General features: G+C 40.3%; 1 long non-coding RNA gene across 3 annotated transcripts in view; it reads left to right on the top strand.

Annotated features, from left to right (window-relative positions):
• Nucleotides 1-17,264, top strand: part of LOC307188788 — a 111,563-nt gene that overhangs the window by 885 nt on the left and 93,414 nt on the right. For all 3 annotated transcript variants that reach the window (XR_013829069.1, XR_013829070.1, XR_013829071.1), the window contains exon 2: nt 16,809-16,944. This is a non-coding gene — a long non-coding RNA (uncharacterized lncRNA). The remainder of the gene's footprint in view (nt 1-16,808; nt 16,945-17,264) is intronic.

Below are 17,264 nucleotides of genomic sequence, written 5' to 3'. Positions count from 1 at the left end.
ATAAAAAGAAAAACACAAACAAACTCATTTTGTTCTTAACATCATGAAACTTACCAATAGGGAATGTAAGGTAAATGTAGTGCTACATATTGCAATCACTTTTAAACAAAGTGCCAGGTATTCTATTCTAAACACTTTAAATATTCAATATATTAAATCATTAATTTTTCACACCATCCCTTAGAGGGACTGTACTGTTAAGTTTCTACCTTTTACTGGTGATGAAAATGAGGCACAAAGATATTAGACAACTTGCCTAAGGTCCCATAGCTAATATGTGGTGGAGGTAAGATTGAAATCCAGGTAGTCTGACAGCAGACCCCAAGTTCCTAACCATGTTACTGTACTGCTACTGAGAAAGAACTGGCTGCTTGCTAATCATTAATATACGGAATGCTAAAATTAGCACTTATTTCTCAGGAACCACTATCTGTTTTTTTTTTTTTTGCTTGGGAAAGTAACACAGAAGAGAAGACAGCTTTCTGTATAGTCGGGGGGCCCCAAACCTACTTTAGAATTACATTGTACCAACAATTTCACAGATAGGGTTCTCTGAACTGTTTAAAGTGTTTTATTTCTAGGCTGTTCGACAGGCTTATATGGAAGATGAGACTGTAATAATATCACCATAGAAATCTCTGTTGGTTAATACCTTCCTTCATTATTTAAGAAAAAAGTGTGTTGTGCTGAGAACTAGAAGGGGTGCACATTAGAGTAAGACACAGATCTTTCCCTCAAGGAGCCATAATCTCACAGAAGAAACAGGTATTGACAGAGAACCATAATGCAAAACAGAAAACGACTTGTGCTCAGTAGAGGAATGAAATGTAATGGAAGTTCCAAGGAGTGGAGAGACAGATTACCTCATGAAGGGAGGTGCTTGGGTTAAGGAAAACACATAATTATCGTTTAACTTATTCTTGATACTAACGTATTACAAATTGGATAAAAATTTATCCAATTCCTTAATTTTTGAAAAATTACATGCAAAGTTCTTCTCATACTCAGAAAAGACAGCTTTTTGTTATGTTACAAGAATTGTTCAGAGTATGGAGAGGTTAGTAAGCACAAATATTTTGAAGATGGTTACCGTATTTCCTCGAGTGGGGGGCACAGAATAGAGTGATGATGCACAAGATAAGATTTTCAAGGTCAAAGGAATAGCAAAAGAAAAGCAAGGTGGGCATGAACAAGGTAGGCCTGGGGGCAGCCTGGATTCTGAACAGGGTCAAAGGTTGCTGGGCAGTAGCCTGTACCACACAGAACTACTCTTGCAAGATAGAGACTATGTTTTCAACTTTTTTTTTTGGTGTGTGTGATATCTTTTAATTATGGCAAACATGCCACAAATATTCTGGGATGGTCTCAGTTCAGATATTTGGTTCCATTATGCCCATAAATTCTTGTCAATAAGATTGACAAATAAGGTCATCATATTCATGTTAGTGTCTAGAAAGTAGAGATCACTGTATGTTCAACAGATGTTTAATAAATGAGGAGTTGGAAAAGTCAGGGAGGGGCTATTTGATAAGGAACTCTAAATTCTCAGATGCTTTAATGTGGTAGGTAATAGGGAGCCTCTACAAGTTTTTGAGCAAGGTAGTAGCATGTTAAAGCTACTACTTAACATACCCTAAACATTTATTTATTTATTTTTATTTTTTAAATTAATTAATTTTTACTGGAGTATAGTTGCTTTATTTCACTGTTGTGTTAGTCTCTACTGTACAGCAAAGTACAGTGAAGCAGCTATACGTATACATACATTCCCTCTTTTTTGGATTTTCTTCCCATTTTGGTAACCACAGAGGATTGAGTAGAGTTCCTTGTATACAGTAGGTTCTCATTAGTTATCTATTTTTTACATAGTATCAATAGTGTATATATGTCATAACCTAAGCATTTAGAGGTATTATCTTTTAGATGAAGGACTGAGTGAGAATGCATATGATCTTTTGTCAGTAGTTTAAACAAAACTTTAAAATATAAACATGAGAATGAGGGTAATTTCTCCTAGGCTGTAGACAAAAACCTGTTGGGATATTAAAGAGACTGTGGGGGAAAAAGTAATGAGAATGCCACTGAACTCTTTTTGTCCTTTCCATATCCTGTTGGTGACCTCTAGTGGAAGAGGACTGGTGCATCCTTTTTGCTTATAATACACATTTCTTGGGGCACCTACCTAGCACACAGTTCCCCTTTGCTGTGAGTGGCTCCAGTGCACAGGGACAAGTCCCAGCGACTTTCTCAGACTTAGGTAACTTGCCCACTGCCTACTGCCAATTTTGTCCAGAGGTAGACATCCAGCTTAAAGCGGTGCAATCATAGTCTCTCCCAGGAATCTGAAACTCAGAACCAAGCAGCAAAGAGCTTGGGAATTGCTAGATCTGAGTTAGTGAGAATGTGTTCTAAAGAGAAATTCCCACTGCTGCTGCTTAGACCCCAGATCTGTCTCAGTCCCTGCTCTTCCTGCATCTTGGATCTTCTCTTCCTTCCGTCCCTTTTCCTTATGCTTTGGCCATCCAGTTGAGGGACATTAGGTCTGTTTCTAATTTTTGGTGATTATGAATAAAGTCACTAGAAACATTTACATATAGGTTTCTTTGTGATAAGTTTTCATTTCACTTTGGTAAACACCTACAAGTATGATGGCTGGGTGGTATGGTTTGACTTTATAAGGAAAGTGTTTTTCAAAATGGATGTGTCATTTTGCATTCCCATCAGCAATGTATGGGTGGGTGTTCTAGGTGCTCCACATCCTCTCCAGTACTTGGTATTATCAGTTTTTTTGTTTTTAGACATTTTAATAAGTATGTATTGGTAGCTTACTGAGCTTTGTTGGATTTTTGTAGTGACTAATGATGTTGAACTTCTCTTTTCCTGTGCTTGTTTGCCATTCATTTAACATTTTTGGTGAAGTGTCTGTTCAAATCTTTTGCCCGTTTTTTTAAAAAATTGGCTTGTTTGTCTTCTTATTGAGTTTTGAGAGTTCTTTGTATATTCTTTTTTTAAAAATTAATTTATTTTATTTATTTTTATTTTTGGCTGTGGTGGGTCTTTGTTGCTGCACACGGGCTTTCTCTAGCTGTGGAAAGCGGGGGCTACTCTTCATCGTGGCGTGCAGGCTTCTCATTGGGGTGCCTTCTCTTGTTGTAGAACACGGGCTCTAGGTGCGTGGGCTTCAGTAGTTGCAGCATGTGGGCTCAGTAGTTGTGGTTTCTGGCTCTAAAGCGCAAGCTCAGTAGTTGGGGCGCACGGGCTTAGTTGCTCCATGGCATGTGGGATCTTCCTGGACCAGGGCTCGAACCCGTGTCCCCTGCATTGGCAGGCGGACTCTGAACCACTACACCACCAGGGAAGCCCCTTCTTTATATATTCTGATACAAGTCCCCCCTTTTTTTTTCATGTTTATTGGAGTATAATTGCTTTACAATGTCGTGTTAGTTTCTGCTGTATAACAAAGTGAATCAGCTATATGCATACGTTATCCCCATATCCCCTCCCTCTTGCGTCTCCCTCCCACCCTCCTTATCCCACCCCTCTAGATGGTCGCAAAGCACAGAGCTGATCTCCCGGTGCTATACAGCTGCTTCCCACTATTCCCACTAGCTATCTATTTTACATTTGGTAGTGTATGTATGTCCATGCCACTCTCTCACCTCGTCCCAGCTTACCCTTCCGCCTCCCTGTGTCCTCAAGTCCATTCCCTACATCTGTGTCTTTATTCCTGTCCTGCCACTAGGTTCATCAGAACCTTTTTTTTTTTTTTTTTAGATTCCATATATATGTGTTAGCATACAGTATTTGTTTTTCTCTTTCTGACTTACTTCACTCTGTATGACAGACTCTAGGTCCATCCACCTCACTACAAATAACTCAATTTCTTTTCTTTCTATGGCTGAGTAATATTCCATTGTATATATGTGCCACATCTTCTTTATCCATTCATCTGTTGATGGACACTTAGGTCGCTTCCATGTCCTGGCTATTGTAAATAGAACTGCAGTGAACATTGTGGTACATGACTCTTTTTGAATTATGGTTTCTCAGGGTATATGCCCAGTAGTGGGATTGATGAGTCATATGGTAGTTCTATTTTTAGTTTTTTAAGGAACCTCCATACTGTTCTCCATAGTGGCTGTATCAATTTATATATCCACCAACGGTGCAAGAGGGTTCCCTTTTCTCCACACTCTCTCCAGTGTTTATTGTTTGTAGATTTTTTGATGATGGCCATTCTGACTGGTGTGAGGTGATACCTCATTGTAGTTTTGATTTGCATTTCTCTATTGATTAGTGATGTTGAGCATCCTTTCATGTGTTTTGGCAATCTGTATATCTTTTTTGGAGAAATGTCTATTTAGGTCTTCTGCCCATTTTTGGATTGGGTTTTTTTTTTTTTTTAATTGAGCTGCATGAGCTGCTTGTTAATTTTGGAAATTAATTCTTTGTCAGTTGCTTCATTTGCAAATATTTTCTCCCATTCTGAGGGTTGTCTTTTGGTCTTGTTTATGGTTTCCTTTGCTGTGCAAAAGCTTTGAAGTTTCATTAGGTCCCATTTGTTTATTTTTGTTTTTATTTCCATTTCTCTAGGAGGTGGGTCAAAAAGGATCTTGCTGTGATTTATGTCATACAGTGTTCTGCCTATGTTTTCCGCTAAGAGTTTGATAGTTTCTGGCCTTACATTTAGGTCTTTAATCCATTTTGAGCTTATTTTTGTGTATGGTGTTAGGGAGTGACCTAATCTCATACTTTTACATGTACCTGTCCAGTTTTCCCAGCACCACTTATTGAAGAGGGTGTCCTTTCTCCACTGTACATTCCTACCTCCTTTATCAAAGATAAGGTGACCATATGTGCGTAGGTTTATCTCTGGGCTTTCTATCCTGTTCCATTGATCTATCTTTCTGTTTTTGTGCCAGTACCATACTGTCTTGATTACTGTAGCTGTGTAGTATAGTCTGAAGTCAGGGAGCCTGATTCCTCCAGCTCCGTTTTTCTTTCTCAAGATTGCATTGGCTTTTCGGGGTCTTTTGTGTTTCCATACAAATTGTGAAATTTTTGGTTCTAGATCGGTGAAAAATTCCATTGGTAATTTGATAAGAATTGCATTGAATCTGTAGATTGCTTTGGGTAGTATAGTCATTTTCACAATGTTGATTCTTCCAATCCAAGAACATGGTCTATCTCTCCATCTGTTTGTATCATCTTTAATTTCTTTCATCAGTGTCTTATAGTTTTCTGCATACAGGTCTTTTGTCTCCTTCGGTAGGTTTATTCCTAGGTATTTTATTATTTTTGTTGCAATGGTAATTGGAGTGTTTCCTTAATTTCTTTTTCAGATTTTTCATCATTAGTGTATAGGAATGCAAGAGATTTCTGTGCATTAATTTTGTATCCTGCTACTCTACCAAATTCATTGGTTAGCTCTAGTGGTTTTCTGGTAGCATCTTTAGGATTATGTATAGTATCATGTCATCTGCAAACAGTGACAGTTTTACTTCTTCTTTTCTGATATGGATTCCTTTTCTTTTTCTTCTCTGATTGCTGTGGCTGAAACTTCCAAAACTATATCAAATAACAGTGCTGAGAGTGGGCAACCTTGTCTTGTTCCTGATCTTAGAGGAAATGGTTTCAGTTTTTCACCACTGAGAACGATGTTGGCTGTGGGTTTGTCATACATGGCCTTTATTATGTTGAGGTAGGTTCCCTCTATGCCTACATTCTGGAGAGTGTTTATCATAACTGGGTGTTGAATTTTGTTGAAAGCTTTTTCTGCATCTATTGAGATGATCATATGTTTTTTCTCCTTCATTTTGTTAATATGGTGTATCACATTGATTGATTTGTGTATATTGAAGAATCCTTGCATTCCTGGGATAAACCCCACTTGATCATGGTGTTTGAGCCTTTTAATGTGCTGTTGGATTCTGTTTGCTAGTATTTTGTTGAGGATTTTTGCATCTATGTTCATCAGTGATGTTGGCCTGTAGTTTTCTTTCTTTGTGACATCTTTGTCTGGTTTTCCTATCAGGGTGACAGTGGCCTCGTAGAATGAGTTTGGGAGTGTTCTTCCCTCTGCTATATTTTGGAAGAGTTTGAGAAGGATAGGTATTAGCTCTTCTCTAAATGTTTGGTAGACTTCACCTGTGAAGCCATGTGGTCCTGGGCTTTTGTTTGCTGGAAGATTTTTAATCACAGTCTCAATTTCAGTGCTTGTGATTGGTCTGTTTATATTTTCTATTTCTTCCTGGTTCAGTCTCAGAAGGTTGTGTTTTTCTAAGAATTTGTCCATTTCTTCCTAGTTGTGTCTTTTATTAGCATATAGTTGCTTGTAGTAATCTCTCATGATCCTTTGTATTTCTGCAGTGTCAGTTGTTACTTCTCCTTTTTCATTTCTAATTCTATTGATCTGAGTCTTCTCCCTTTTTTTCTTGATGAGTGTGGCTAATGGTCTATCAATTTTGTTTATCTTCTCAAGGAACCAGCTTTTAGTTTTACTGATCTTTGCTATTGTTTCCTTCATTTCTTTTTCATTTATTTCTGATCTGATATTTATGATTTCATTCCTTCTGCTAACTTTGGTTTTTTTTTCTTGTTCTTTCTCTCATTGCTTCAGGTGTAAGAGTAGGTTGTTTGAGATGTTTCTTGTTTCTTGAGGTGAGATTGTATTGCTATAAACTTCCCTCTTAGAAGTGCTTTGCTGCATCCCATAGGTTTTGGGTCATCGTGTTTTCATTGTCATTTGTTTCTAGGTATTTTTTGATTTCCTCTTTGATTTCTTATTTCATCTCTTGGTTATTTAGTAGCATATTGTTTAGCCTCCATGTGTTTGTATTTTTTGCAGTGTTTTCCTGTAATTGATGTCTAGTCTCCTAGCGCTGTGCTCGGAAAAGATACTTGATACGATTTCAATTTTCCTTTTTTCTTTCTTTTTTTTTTTTTTTACATCTTTATTGGAGTATAATTGCTTTACAATGGTGTGTTAGTTTCTGCTTTATAACAAAGTGAATCAGTTATACATATACATATGTTCCCATATCTCCTCGCTCTTGCGTCTCCCTCCCTCCCACCCTTTCTATCCCACCCATCCAGGTGGTCACAAAGCACCGAGCTGATCTCCCTGTGCTATGTGGCTGCTGCCCACTAGCTATCTATTTTACGTTTGGTAGTTTATATATGTCCATGCCACCCTCTCACTTTATCACAGCTTACCCTTCCCCCTCCCCATATCCTCAAGTCCATTCTCTAGTAGGTCTGTGTCTTTATTCCTGTCTTACCCCTAGGTTCTTTTTTTTTTTTTTAACATCTTTATTGGGGTATAATTGCTTTACAATGGTGTGTTAGTTTCTGCTTTATAACAAAGTGAATCAGTCATACATAAACATATGTTCCCATATGTCTTCCCTCTTGCATCTCCCTCCCTCCCACCCTCCTTATCCCACCCCTCCAGGCTATCACAAAGCACCGAGCCAATATCCCTGTGCCATGTGGCTGCTTCCCACTAGCTATCTACCTTACTACGTTTGTTAGTGTGTATATGCCCATGACTCTCTCTCGCCCTGTCACAGCTCACCCTTCCCCCTCCCCATAACCTCAAGTCCGTTCTCTAGGAGGTCTGCGTCTTTATTCCTGCTTTACCCCTAGGTTCTTCATGACATTTTTTTTCTTAGATTCCATATATACGTGTTAGCATACGGTATTTGTCTTTCTCTTTCTGACTTACTTCGCTCTGTATGACAGACTCTAGGTCCATGCACCTCACTACAAATAACTCGATTTCATTTCCTTTTATGGCTGGGTAATATTCCATTGTGTATATGTGCCACATCTTCTTTATCCATTCATCTGATGATGGACACTTAGGTTGTTTCCATCTCCTGGCTATTGTAAATAGAGCTGCGATGAACATTTTGGTACATGACTCTTTTTGAATTATGGTTTTCACAGGATATATGCCCAGTAGTGGGATTGCTGGGTCATATGGTAGTTCTATTTGTAGTTTTTTAAGGAACCTCCATACTGTTCTCCATAGTGGCTGTAACCAATTCACATTCCCACCAGCAGTGCAAGAGTGTTCCCCTTTCTCCACACCCTCTCCAGCATTTACTGTTTCTAGATTTTTTAATGATGGCCATTCTGACTGGTGTGAGATGATATCTCATTGTAGTTTTGATTTGCATTTCTCTAATGATTAATGATGTTAAGCAATCTTTCATGTGTTTGTTGACAATCTGTATATCTTCTTTGGAGAAATGTCTATTTAGGTCTTCTGCCCATTTTTGGATTGGGTTGTTTGTTTTTTTGTTACTGAGCTGCATGAGCTGCTTATTAATTTTGGAGATTAATCCTTTGTCAGTTGCTTCATTTGCAAATATTTTCTCCCATTCTGAGGGTTGTCTTTTGGTCTTGTTTATGGTTTCCTTTGCTGTGCAAAAGCTTTGAAGTTTCATTAGGTCCCATTTGTTTATTTTTGTTTTTATTTCCATTTCTCTAGGAGGTGGGTCAAAAAGGATCTTGCTGTGATTTATGTCATAGAGTGTTCTGCCTATGTTTTCCTCTAAAAGTTTGATAGGTTCTGGCCTTACATTTAGGTCTTTAATCCATTTTGAGCTTATTTTTGTGTATGGTTTTAGGGAGTGTTCTAATCTCATTCTTTTACATGTACCTGTCCAGTTTTCCCAGCACCACTTATTGAAGAGGCTGTCCTTTCTCCACTGTACATTCCTGCCTCCTGTATCAAAGATAAGGTGACCATATGTGCATGGGTTTATCTCTGGGCGTTCTATGCTGTTCCATTGATCTATCTTTCTGTTTTTGTGCCAGTACCATACTGTCTTGATTACTGTAGCTGTGTAGTATAGTCTGAAGTCAGGGAGCCTGATTCCTCCAGCTCCGTTTTTCTTTTTCAAGATTGCTTTGGCTATTCAGGGTCTTTTGTGTTTCCATACAAGTTGTGAAATTTTTTTTTCTAGTTCTGTGAAAAATGCCAGTGGTAGTTTGATAGGGATTGCACTGAATCTGTAGATTGCTTTGGGTAGTATAGTCATTTTCACAATGTTGATTCTTCCAATCCAAGAACATGGTATATCTCTCCATCTATTTGTTTCATCTTTAATTTCTTTCATCAGTGTCTTATAATTTTCTGCATACAGGTCTTTTGTCTGCTTAGGTTGGTTTATTCCTAGATATTTTATTCTTTTTATTGCAGTGGTAAATGGGAGTGTTTTCTTGATTTCACTTTCAGATTTTTCATCATTAGTGTATAGGAATGCAAGAGATTTCTGTGCATTAATTTTGTATCCTGCTACTATACCAAATTCATTGATCAGCTCTAGTGGTTTTCTGGTAGCATCTTTAGGATCCTCTATGTATAGTATCATGTCATCTGCAAACCATGACACCTTTACTTCTTCTTTTCTGATTTGGATTCCTTTTATTTCCTTTTCTTCTCTGACTGCTGTGGCTAAAACTTCCAAAACTATGTTGAATAAGAGTGGTGAGAGTGGGCAACCTTGTCTTGTTCCTGATCTTAGTGGAAATGGTTTCAGTTTTTCACCACTGAGAACGATGTTGGCTGTGGATTTGTCATATATGGCTTTTGTATGCTGAGGTAGGTTCCCTCTATGCCTACTTTCTGGAGAGTTTTTATCATAAATGGGTGTTGAATTTTGTCGAAAGCTTTTTCTGCATCTCTTGAGACGATCATATGGTTTTTCTCCTTCAATTTGTTAACATGGTTTATCACATTGATTGATTTGCGTATATTGAAGAATCCTTGCATCCTGGGATAAACCGCACTTGATCATGGTGTATGATCCTTTTAATGTGCTGTTGGATTCTGTTTGCTAGTATTTTGTTGAGGATTTTTGCATCTATGTTCATCAGTGATATTGGCCTATAGTTTTCTTTCTTTGTGACATCCTTGTCTGGTTTTGGTATCAGGGTGATGGTGGTCTCGTAGAATGAGTTTGGGAGTGTTCCTCCCTCTGCTATATTTTGGAAGAGTTTGAGAAGGATGGGTGTTAGCTCTTCTCTAAATGTTTGATGGAATTCACCTGTGAAACCATCTGGTCCTGGACTTTTGTTTGTTGGAAGATTTTTAATCACAGTTTCAATTTCAGTGCTTGTGATTGGTCTGTTCATATTTTCTATTTCTTCCTGATTCAGTCTTGGCAAGTTGTGCATTTCTAAGAATTTGTCCATTTCTTCCAGGTTGTCCATTATATTGGCATAGAGTTGCTTGTAGTTATCTCTCATGATCTTTTGTATTTCTGCAGAGTCAGTTGTTACTTCTCCTTTTTCATTTCTAATTCTATTGATTTGAGTCTTCTCCCTTTTTTTCTTGATGAGTGTGGCTAATGGTTTATCAATTTTGTTTATCTTCTCAAGGAACCAGCTTTTAGTTTTATTGATCTTTGCTATCATTTCCTTAATTTCTTTTTCATTTATTTCTGATTTGATGTTTATGATTTCTTTCTTTGTTCTTTGTTCTTCTTTCTCTAATTGCTTTAGATGTAAGGTTAGGTTGTTTATTTGAGATGTTTCCTGTTTCTTAAGGTAGGATTGTATTGCTAGAAACTTCCCTCTTAGAACTGCTTTTGCTGCATCCCATAGGTTTTGGTTCGTCGTTTCTCCATTGTCATTTGTTTCTAGATTTTTTTTATTTCCTCTTTGATTTTTTCAGTGATCACTTCATTATTAAGTAGTGTATTGTCTAGCCTCCATGTGTTTGTATTTTTTATAGATCTTTTCCTTAATTCATATCTAGTCTCATAGCATTGTGGTCAGAAAAGATACTTGATACAATTTCAGTTTTCTTAAATTTACCAAGGCTTGATTTGTGACCCAAGATATGATCTATCCTGAAGAATGTTCCATGAGCACTTGAGAAAAATTGTATTCTGTTGTTTTTGAGTGGAATGTCATAAATATCAATTAAGTCCATCTTGTTTAATATATCATTTAAAGCGTGTGTTTCCTTATTTAATTTCATTTTGGATGATCTGTCCATTGGTGAAAGTGGGGTGTTAAAGTCCCCTACTATGAATGTGTTACTGTCGATTTCCCCTTTTATGGCTGTTAGTATTTGCGTTATGTATTGAGGTGCTCCTATGTTGGGTGCATAAATATTTACAATTGTTATATCTTCTTCTTGGATCCATCCCTTGATCATTATGTAGTGTCCTTCCTTGTCTTTTCTAATAGTCTTTATTTTAAAGTCTATTTTGTCTGATATGAGAATTGCTACTCCAGCTTTCTTTTGGTTTCCATTTGCATGGAATATCTTTTTCTATCCCCTTACTTTCAGTCTGTATGTATCTGTAGGTCTGAAGTGGGTCTCTTGTAGACAGCATATATATGGGTCTTGTTTTTGTATCCATTCAGCCAGTCTGTGACTTTTAGTGGAGTATTTATTCCATTTACATTTAAGGTAATTATCGATATGTATGTTCCCATTCACATTTTCTTAATTGTTTTGGGTTTGTTATTGTAGGTCTTTTCCTTCTCTTGTGTTTCTTGCCTAGAGAAGTTCCTTTAGCATTTGTTGTAAAGCTGGTTTTGGTGGTGCTGAACTCTCTCAGCTTTTGCTTGTCTGTGAAGGTTTTAATTTGTCCATCAAATCTGAATGAGATCGTTGCTGGGTAGAGTAATCTTGGTTGTAGGTTTTTCTCCTTCATCACTTTAAATATGTCCTGCCAGTCCCTTCTGGCTTGCAGAGTTTCTGCTGAAAGATCAGCTGTTAACCTTATGGGGATTCCCTTGTGTGTTATTTGTTGCTTTTCCCTTGCTGCTTTTAATATGTTTTCTTTGTATTTAGTTTTTGACAGTTTGATTAATATGTGTCTTGGCGTGTTTCCTCTTGGATTTATCCTGTATGGGACTCTCTGTGCTTCCTGGACTTGATTAACTATTTCCTTTCCCATATTAGGGAAGTTTACAACTATAATCTCTTCAAATATTTTCTCAGTCCCTTTCTTTTTCTCTTCTTCTTCTGGAACCCCTATAATTCGAATGTTGGTGTGTTCAATGTTGTCCCAGAGGTCTCTGAGACTGTCCTCAGTTCTTTTCATTCTTTTTTCTTTATTCTTCTCTGCAGTAATTATTTCCACTATTTTATCTTCCAGGTCACTTATCTGTTCTTCTGCCTCAGTTATTCTGCTATTGATCCCATCTAGAGTAGTTTTAATTTCATTTATTGTGTTGTTCATCATTGCTTGTTTCATCTTTAGTTCTTCTAGGTCCTTGTTAAATGTTTCTTGCATTTTCTCTATTCTATTTCCAAGATTTTGGATCATCCTTACTATCATTATTCTGAATTCTTTTTCAGGTAGACTGCCTATTTCCTCTTCATTTGTTAGGTCTGGTGGGTTTTTATCTTGCTCCTTCATCTGCTGTGTGTTTTTCTGTCTTCTCATTTTGCTTATCTTACTGTTTGGGGTCTTCTTTTGCAGGCTGCAGGTTCGTAGTTCCCGTTGTTTTTGATGTCTGTCCCCAGTGGCTAAAGTTGGTTCTGTGGGTTGTGTAGGCTTCTTGGTGGAAGGGACTCTTGCCTGTGTTCTGGTGGATGAGGCTGGATCTTGTCTTTCTGGTGGGGAGGTCCACATCCGGTGGTGTGTTTTGGGGTGTCTGTGGACTTTTTATGATTTTAGGCAGCCTCTCTGCTAATGGGTGGGGTCGTGTTCCTGTCTTGCTAGTTGTTTGGCATAGGGTGTCCAGCACTGTTGATTTCTGGTCGTTGAGTGGAGCTGGGTCTTAGCGTTGAGATAGACATCTCTGGAAGAGCTTTCACCATTTGATATTACGTGGAGCTAGTAGGTCTCTGGTGGACCAATGTCCTGAACTCGGCTCTCCCATCTCAGAGGCACAGGCCTGACACCTGGGGAGCACCAAGACCCTGTTAGCCACACGGCTTAGAAGAAAAGGGAGGAAGGAAGGGAGGGAGGGAGCAAGGAAATAAAAAGAAAGTTATTAGAGTAAAGAATAAAAATAATTATTAAAAATAAACAATTTAAAAAGTAGTAAAAAAAAAAAAAAGAAAGAAGAGAGCAACCTAACCAAAAAACAAATCTACCAATGATAACAAGCGCTAAAAACTGTACTAAAACAAAAAAAAACGGACGGACAGAACCCTAGGACAAATGGTAACAACTATACAGACAAAATCACACGAAGAAGCATACACATACACACTCACAAAAAGAGAAAAAGGGAAAAAATATATATATCTCTATATAAAAAGAAAAAGGAAGACAGCAACCAAATCAGTAAACAAATCTACCAATGAAAATAAATGCTAAATACTAAACTAAGATAAAAATTAAAACCAGAAAACTGTCGGTCACATACAGCAAACCCCAAGTCTACAGTTGCTCCCAAAGTCCACCTTCTCAATTTGGGATGATTCGTTGTCTATCAGGTATTCCAGTGATGCAGGGTACATCAAGTTGATTGTGGAGCTTTAATCCTCTGCTCCTGAGGCTGCTGGGAGAGATTTCCCTTTCTCTTCTTTGCGCAGCTCCTGGGGTTCAGCTTTGGATTTGGCCTCGACTCTGCGTGTAGGTCGCCTGAGGGCGTCTGTTCTTTGCTCAGACAGAAGGGGGTTAAAGGAGCTGCTGATTCGGGGGCTCTGGCTTACTCAGGCCGGGGGAGGGAGGGGTACAGAAAGTAGGGCGAGCCTGCGGCGGCAGAGGCCGGTGTGACGTTGCACCAGCCTGAGGCGCGCCGTGCGTTCTCCTGGGGTAGTTGTCCCTGGATCACGGGACCCTGGCAGTGGCGGGCTGCACAGGCTCCCCGGAAGGGAGGTGTGGATAGTGACCTGTGCTTACACACAGGTTTCTTGGTGGCAGCAGCAGCAGCCTTAGTGTCTCATGCCCGTCTCTGGGATCCGCGCTCATGGCCGCGGCTCGCGCCCGTCTCTGGAGCTTGTTTAGGTGGTGCTCAGAATCCCCTCTCCTCGCACACCCGAAACAGTGGTCTCTTGCCTGTTAGGCAGTTCCAGACTTTTTCCCGGACTCCCTCCTGGCTAGCTGTGGTGCACTAGCCCCCTCCAGGCTGTGTTCGCTCAGCCAACCGCAGTCCTCTCCCTGGGATCCCGAGCCTCAGCTCCCAGCCCCCACTCGCCCCGGCGGGTAAGCAGACAAGCCTCTCGGGCTGGTGAGTGCCGGTCAGCACCCATCCTCTGTGTGGGAATCTCTCCACTTTGCCCTCTGCACCCCTGTTGCTGTGCTCTCCTCCGTGGCTCCGAAGCTTCCCCTCTGCCACCCCCGTCTCCGCCAGTGAAGGGGCTTCTAGTATGTGGAAACTTTTCCTGCTTCACAGCTCCCTGCGCGAGGTGCAGGTCCTGTTCCTATTCTTTTCTCTATTTTTTCTTTTGCCCTACCCAGGTACTTGGGGGAGTTTCTTGCCTTTGGGGAAGTCTGAGGTCTTCTGCCAGCGTTCAGTAGGAGTTGTTCCACATGTAGATGTATTTCTGATGTATTTGTGGGGAGGAAGGTGAACCCCACATCTTATTCCTCTGCCATCTTGAAGGTCCGAGCTATAAAGAACTCTTAAAACTAAATAGTAAAAAAAAAAAAGAAAGAAAGAAAGTGATGCCCAATGTTGAGTGAAGTAGAAATGCTTGAGCTATCTTGGCAGATAGTAGAAGGCTGAGGAAAGTGGCCAAGGACGAATGACTATATTATGTGAGGATACAAAACATATCCATTGATTGTATTCCATGAGAGAGCTCAGGAAACACACCATTCACCAAGGCCATCAGGAAAGCACTGGTGAGAGTAGCACTAGCATCACAGTGGTGGCTCTTCTCTACAGGTCAGGGCTCATTGTAGGAGAGGTGGTCGCAGAGCTGAGTTCATACATATCCATGGGGATGAGGCGCTTCATTGTAATAGAGACCATAATAATTGAAATGACCTTCAGGGTCTGAGGGAACAGCCAAGGGACTTGAGCTGCATGGAGTTGCGGAGGTGGTAATAGAGCATGATGTCCCCAGGAGAAAAATAGGTAGCAAAGCATGGCAGGTATACACTATGATGATTTCCCTAGTTCTTTTCCCAAAGGGACCTGTGGATGTTTACTTGGGTGATTGTATATTGGGAAAGGCAAAATACCCAGACATTTTTAGACCCACAGTCTGAGTTGACATTGATACCTGGAGACCCAAAACATCAGCATAGTTCTAATAGAGTGGACCTCTAATAGGCCTACAGGGACCACGTAATAAATGAAGTCCTTGCTCACATCTGGCTCCAAGTGGGCCTGCTGGGTTTGTGGATACACTCAGTGGTCATTTCTCCTGTTCCTGACTGCATTGATATAGTTGCATGTTAGGGTAGCCCTCATGTTGGGTTCTTAGTCTGTGGGGTAAAAGATATAATGAGGAAGGCCAAGTGGGAAGCTTTGAAATTGTTCCTTCCTCTCCCAGCCACGATAATAAATCGGAAACAATATCACATCCCTGGAGCACGACTGAAGACTATTGCTGGCTTAAACAAGCAATAGCCGTCATCATAGCTACTGTGCCAGATCTGATGTAATTGCTAGAGTAGATCAATAAGACTTCAGGTACATGGTATATGGCCATTGATCTGACAAAAGCATTCTTTTCAGTTCCAATCAGAAAAGAGGGTCATAACAGTTTGTATTCACGAGGGATGGCCAACAATATTCTTTACATTTTGGCCTCAGGGCTATGTCAGCTTTCCTGCCCAGTCATAATATAGCTTGATGAGATCGGGACAGCTTGGGCATTCCACAGACCATCACACTGATCCATTTCATTGATGGCATGCTGATGTGCTCTAGAGGATGGGAGAAAAACCCTACAAAGATTCAGGAACCTGCCATTTCAGTGAAGTTTTTAGGATTCCAATGGTCAGGAGTATGTTGGGATAGCTCTCCAAAGTAAAAAACAAATCACTGCATCTTGTGTCCCCTACCACAAAGATGGAAGCACAGCACCAGTAGTCCTCTTTGGGTTTGGAAAGCAATATTTTCTACAGCTAGGTTTATTGCTCTGGCTCACATAGAGTGACCAAAGGCTGCCAGCTTTGAGTGAGACCTAGAAAAGGAAAGTCTCTGCCAATAGGATCTGGAGGATACTATGGTGTTGGAAGTGTCAGTGGTAGAAAATGGTGCGGTATGGGCATATGTTAAGCTCCAGTGGGACAATCACGTTGCAGGCCCTTGGAATTCTGGCTCCTGCTGCCTCTGAATATTCAACCTGTCAGCAATAGAGACCAATGCTGAGCCCTTGATAGGGCACTTTTCCTTGAGGAGACTAACCAGCTACTTGGTGGCAAGTCAACTGCTTTGGGCCTCTCCAACAATGGCTGGGCCAGTGGTTCATCCTCACAGGAATATATGACTTATTTGGGGTATGGGTTTGCATTTCCTACCTGTAATGGCTCAGCCAGCATCACTATTTAGGGGCTTACGGAATCCCTGATCTACAGGCAGGGATTCTCACACAGCTTAGCATCCAAACATGGGAGCCTCTTCATAGTGAAGGAAGTGTGGAGTGGGCCCATGATCATAGGTCCACTGGTCATATCACATACTATACCAACCAGGGGCAGCTGGTCTCAGAAAATGTTGAATAGCCTTTTAAAGGCACAGCTAAAGTGCCAGTGTGTGTATGGGAAGAATACATGGCTCTGGGAAGCAAGGGGTACAAGCAGAAGTAACCCCACTTACCATTACTCACAATGACCCAGTGGGGGATTTTATACTTCCTATCCCTGCACCTCTGAGCTTTGTAGAGTTGGAGGTTCTGATCTCTAAAGAAGGTGTACTCTTGCCAGGGGACACAGCAAGGATCCTATTGAACTATAAGCGATGGCTGCCACCAGGGCATTTTGGACTCCTGTGTCCAGGGACCAGCCTGAGAGAAGAGCCACCATATTGGCAGAAGTAATTGACCCTGATCAGCAGGAGAAGGTAAGGGTGTTTTTACCCGATGGGAACAGGGAGGGAATATGTGTGGAATCTCTGTGATGCAGTTGGGCATTTCCTGGTATTTCCTTGCCCTCTTGAATGGACACATGCAGCAACTGTAGTCTGAGAAGGATGTGGTTACCCACAGCATGATTACCTACTTCAGGAATGAAGGCTCAGGTCACACTACCAGGTGAATCAACAAGACCAGCCAAGGTGACAGATGACAGTGAGGGGAATTTAGAAAGGAGGAGGCAGAGTATGAGTACCAGTTGCAGGCCTGAGATCAGCAGCAGTGATGAGGGCTGTAGTTTTTTCCACTC

This window comes from Stenella coeruleoalba (genome assembly GCF_951394435.1).
Source record: "Stenella coeruleoalba genome assembly, chromosome: 7".
Classification (NCBI taxonomy): Eukaryota; Metazoa; Chordata; class Mammalia; order Artiodactyla; family Delphinidae; genus Stenella; species Stenella coeruleoalba.
The sequence above is the reverse complement of the archived record's forward strand: the minus strand, read 5'-3'. Positions and strand labels throughout refer to the sequence as shown.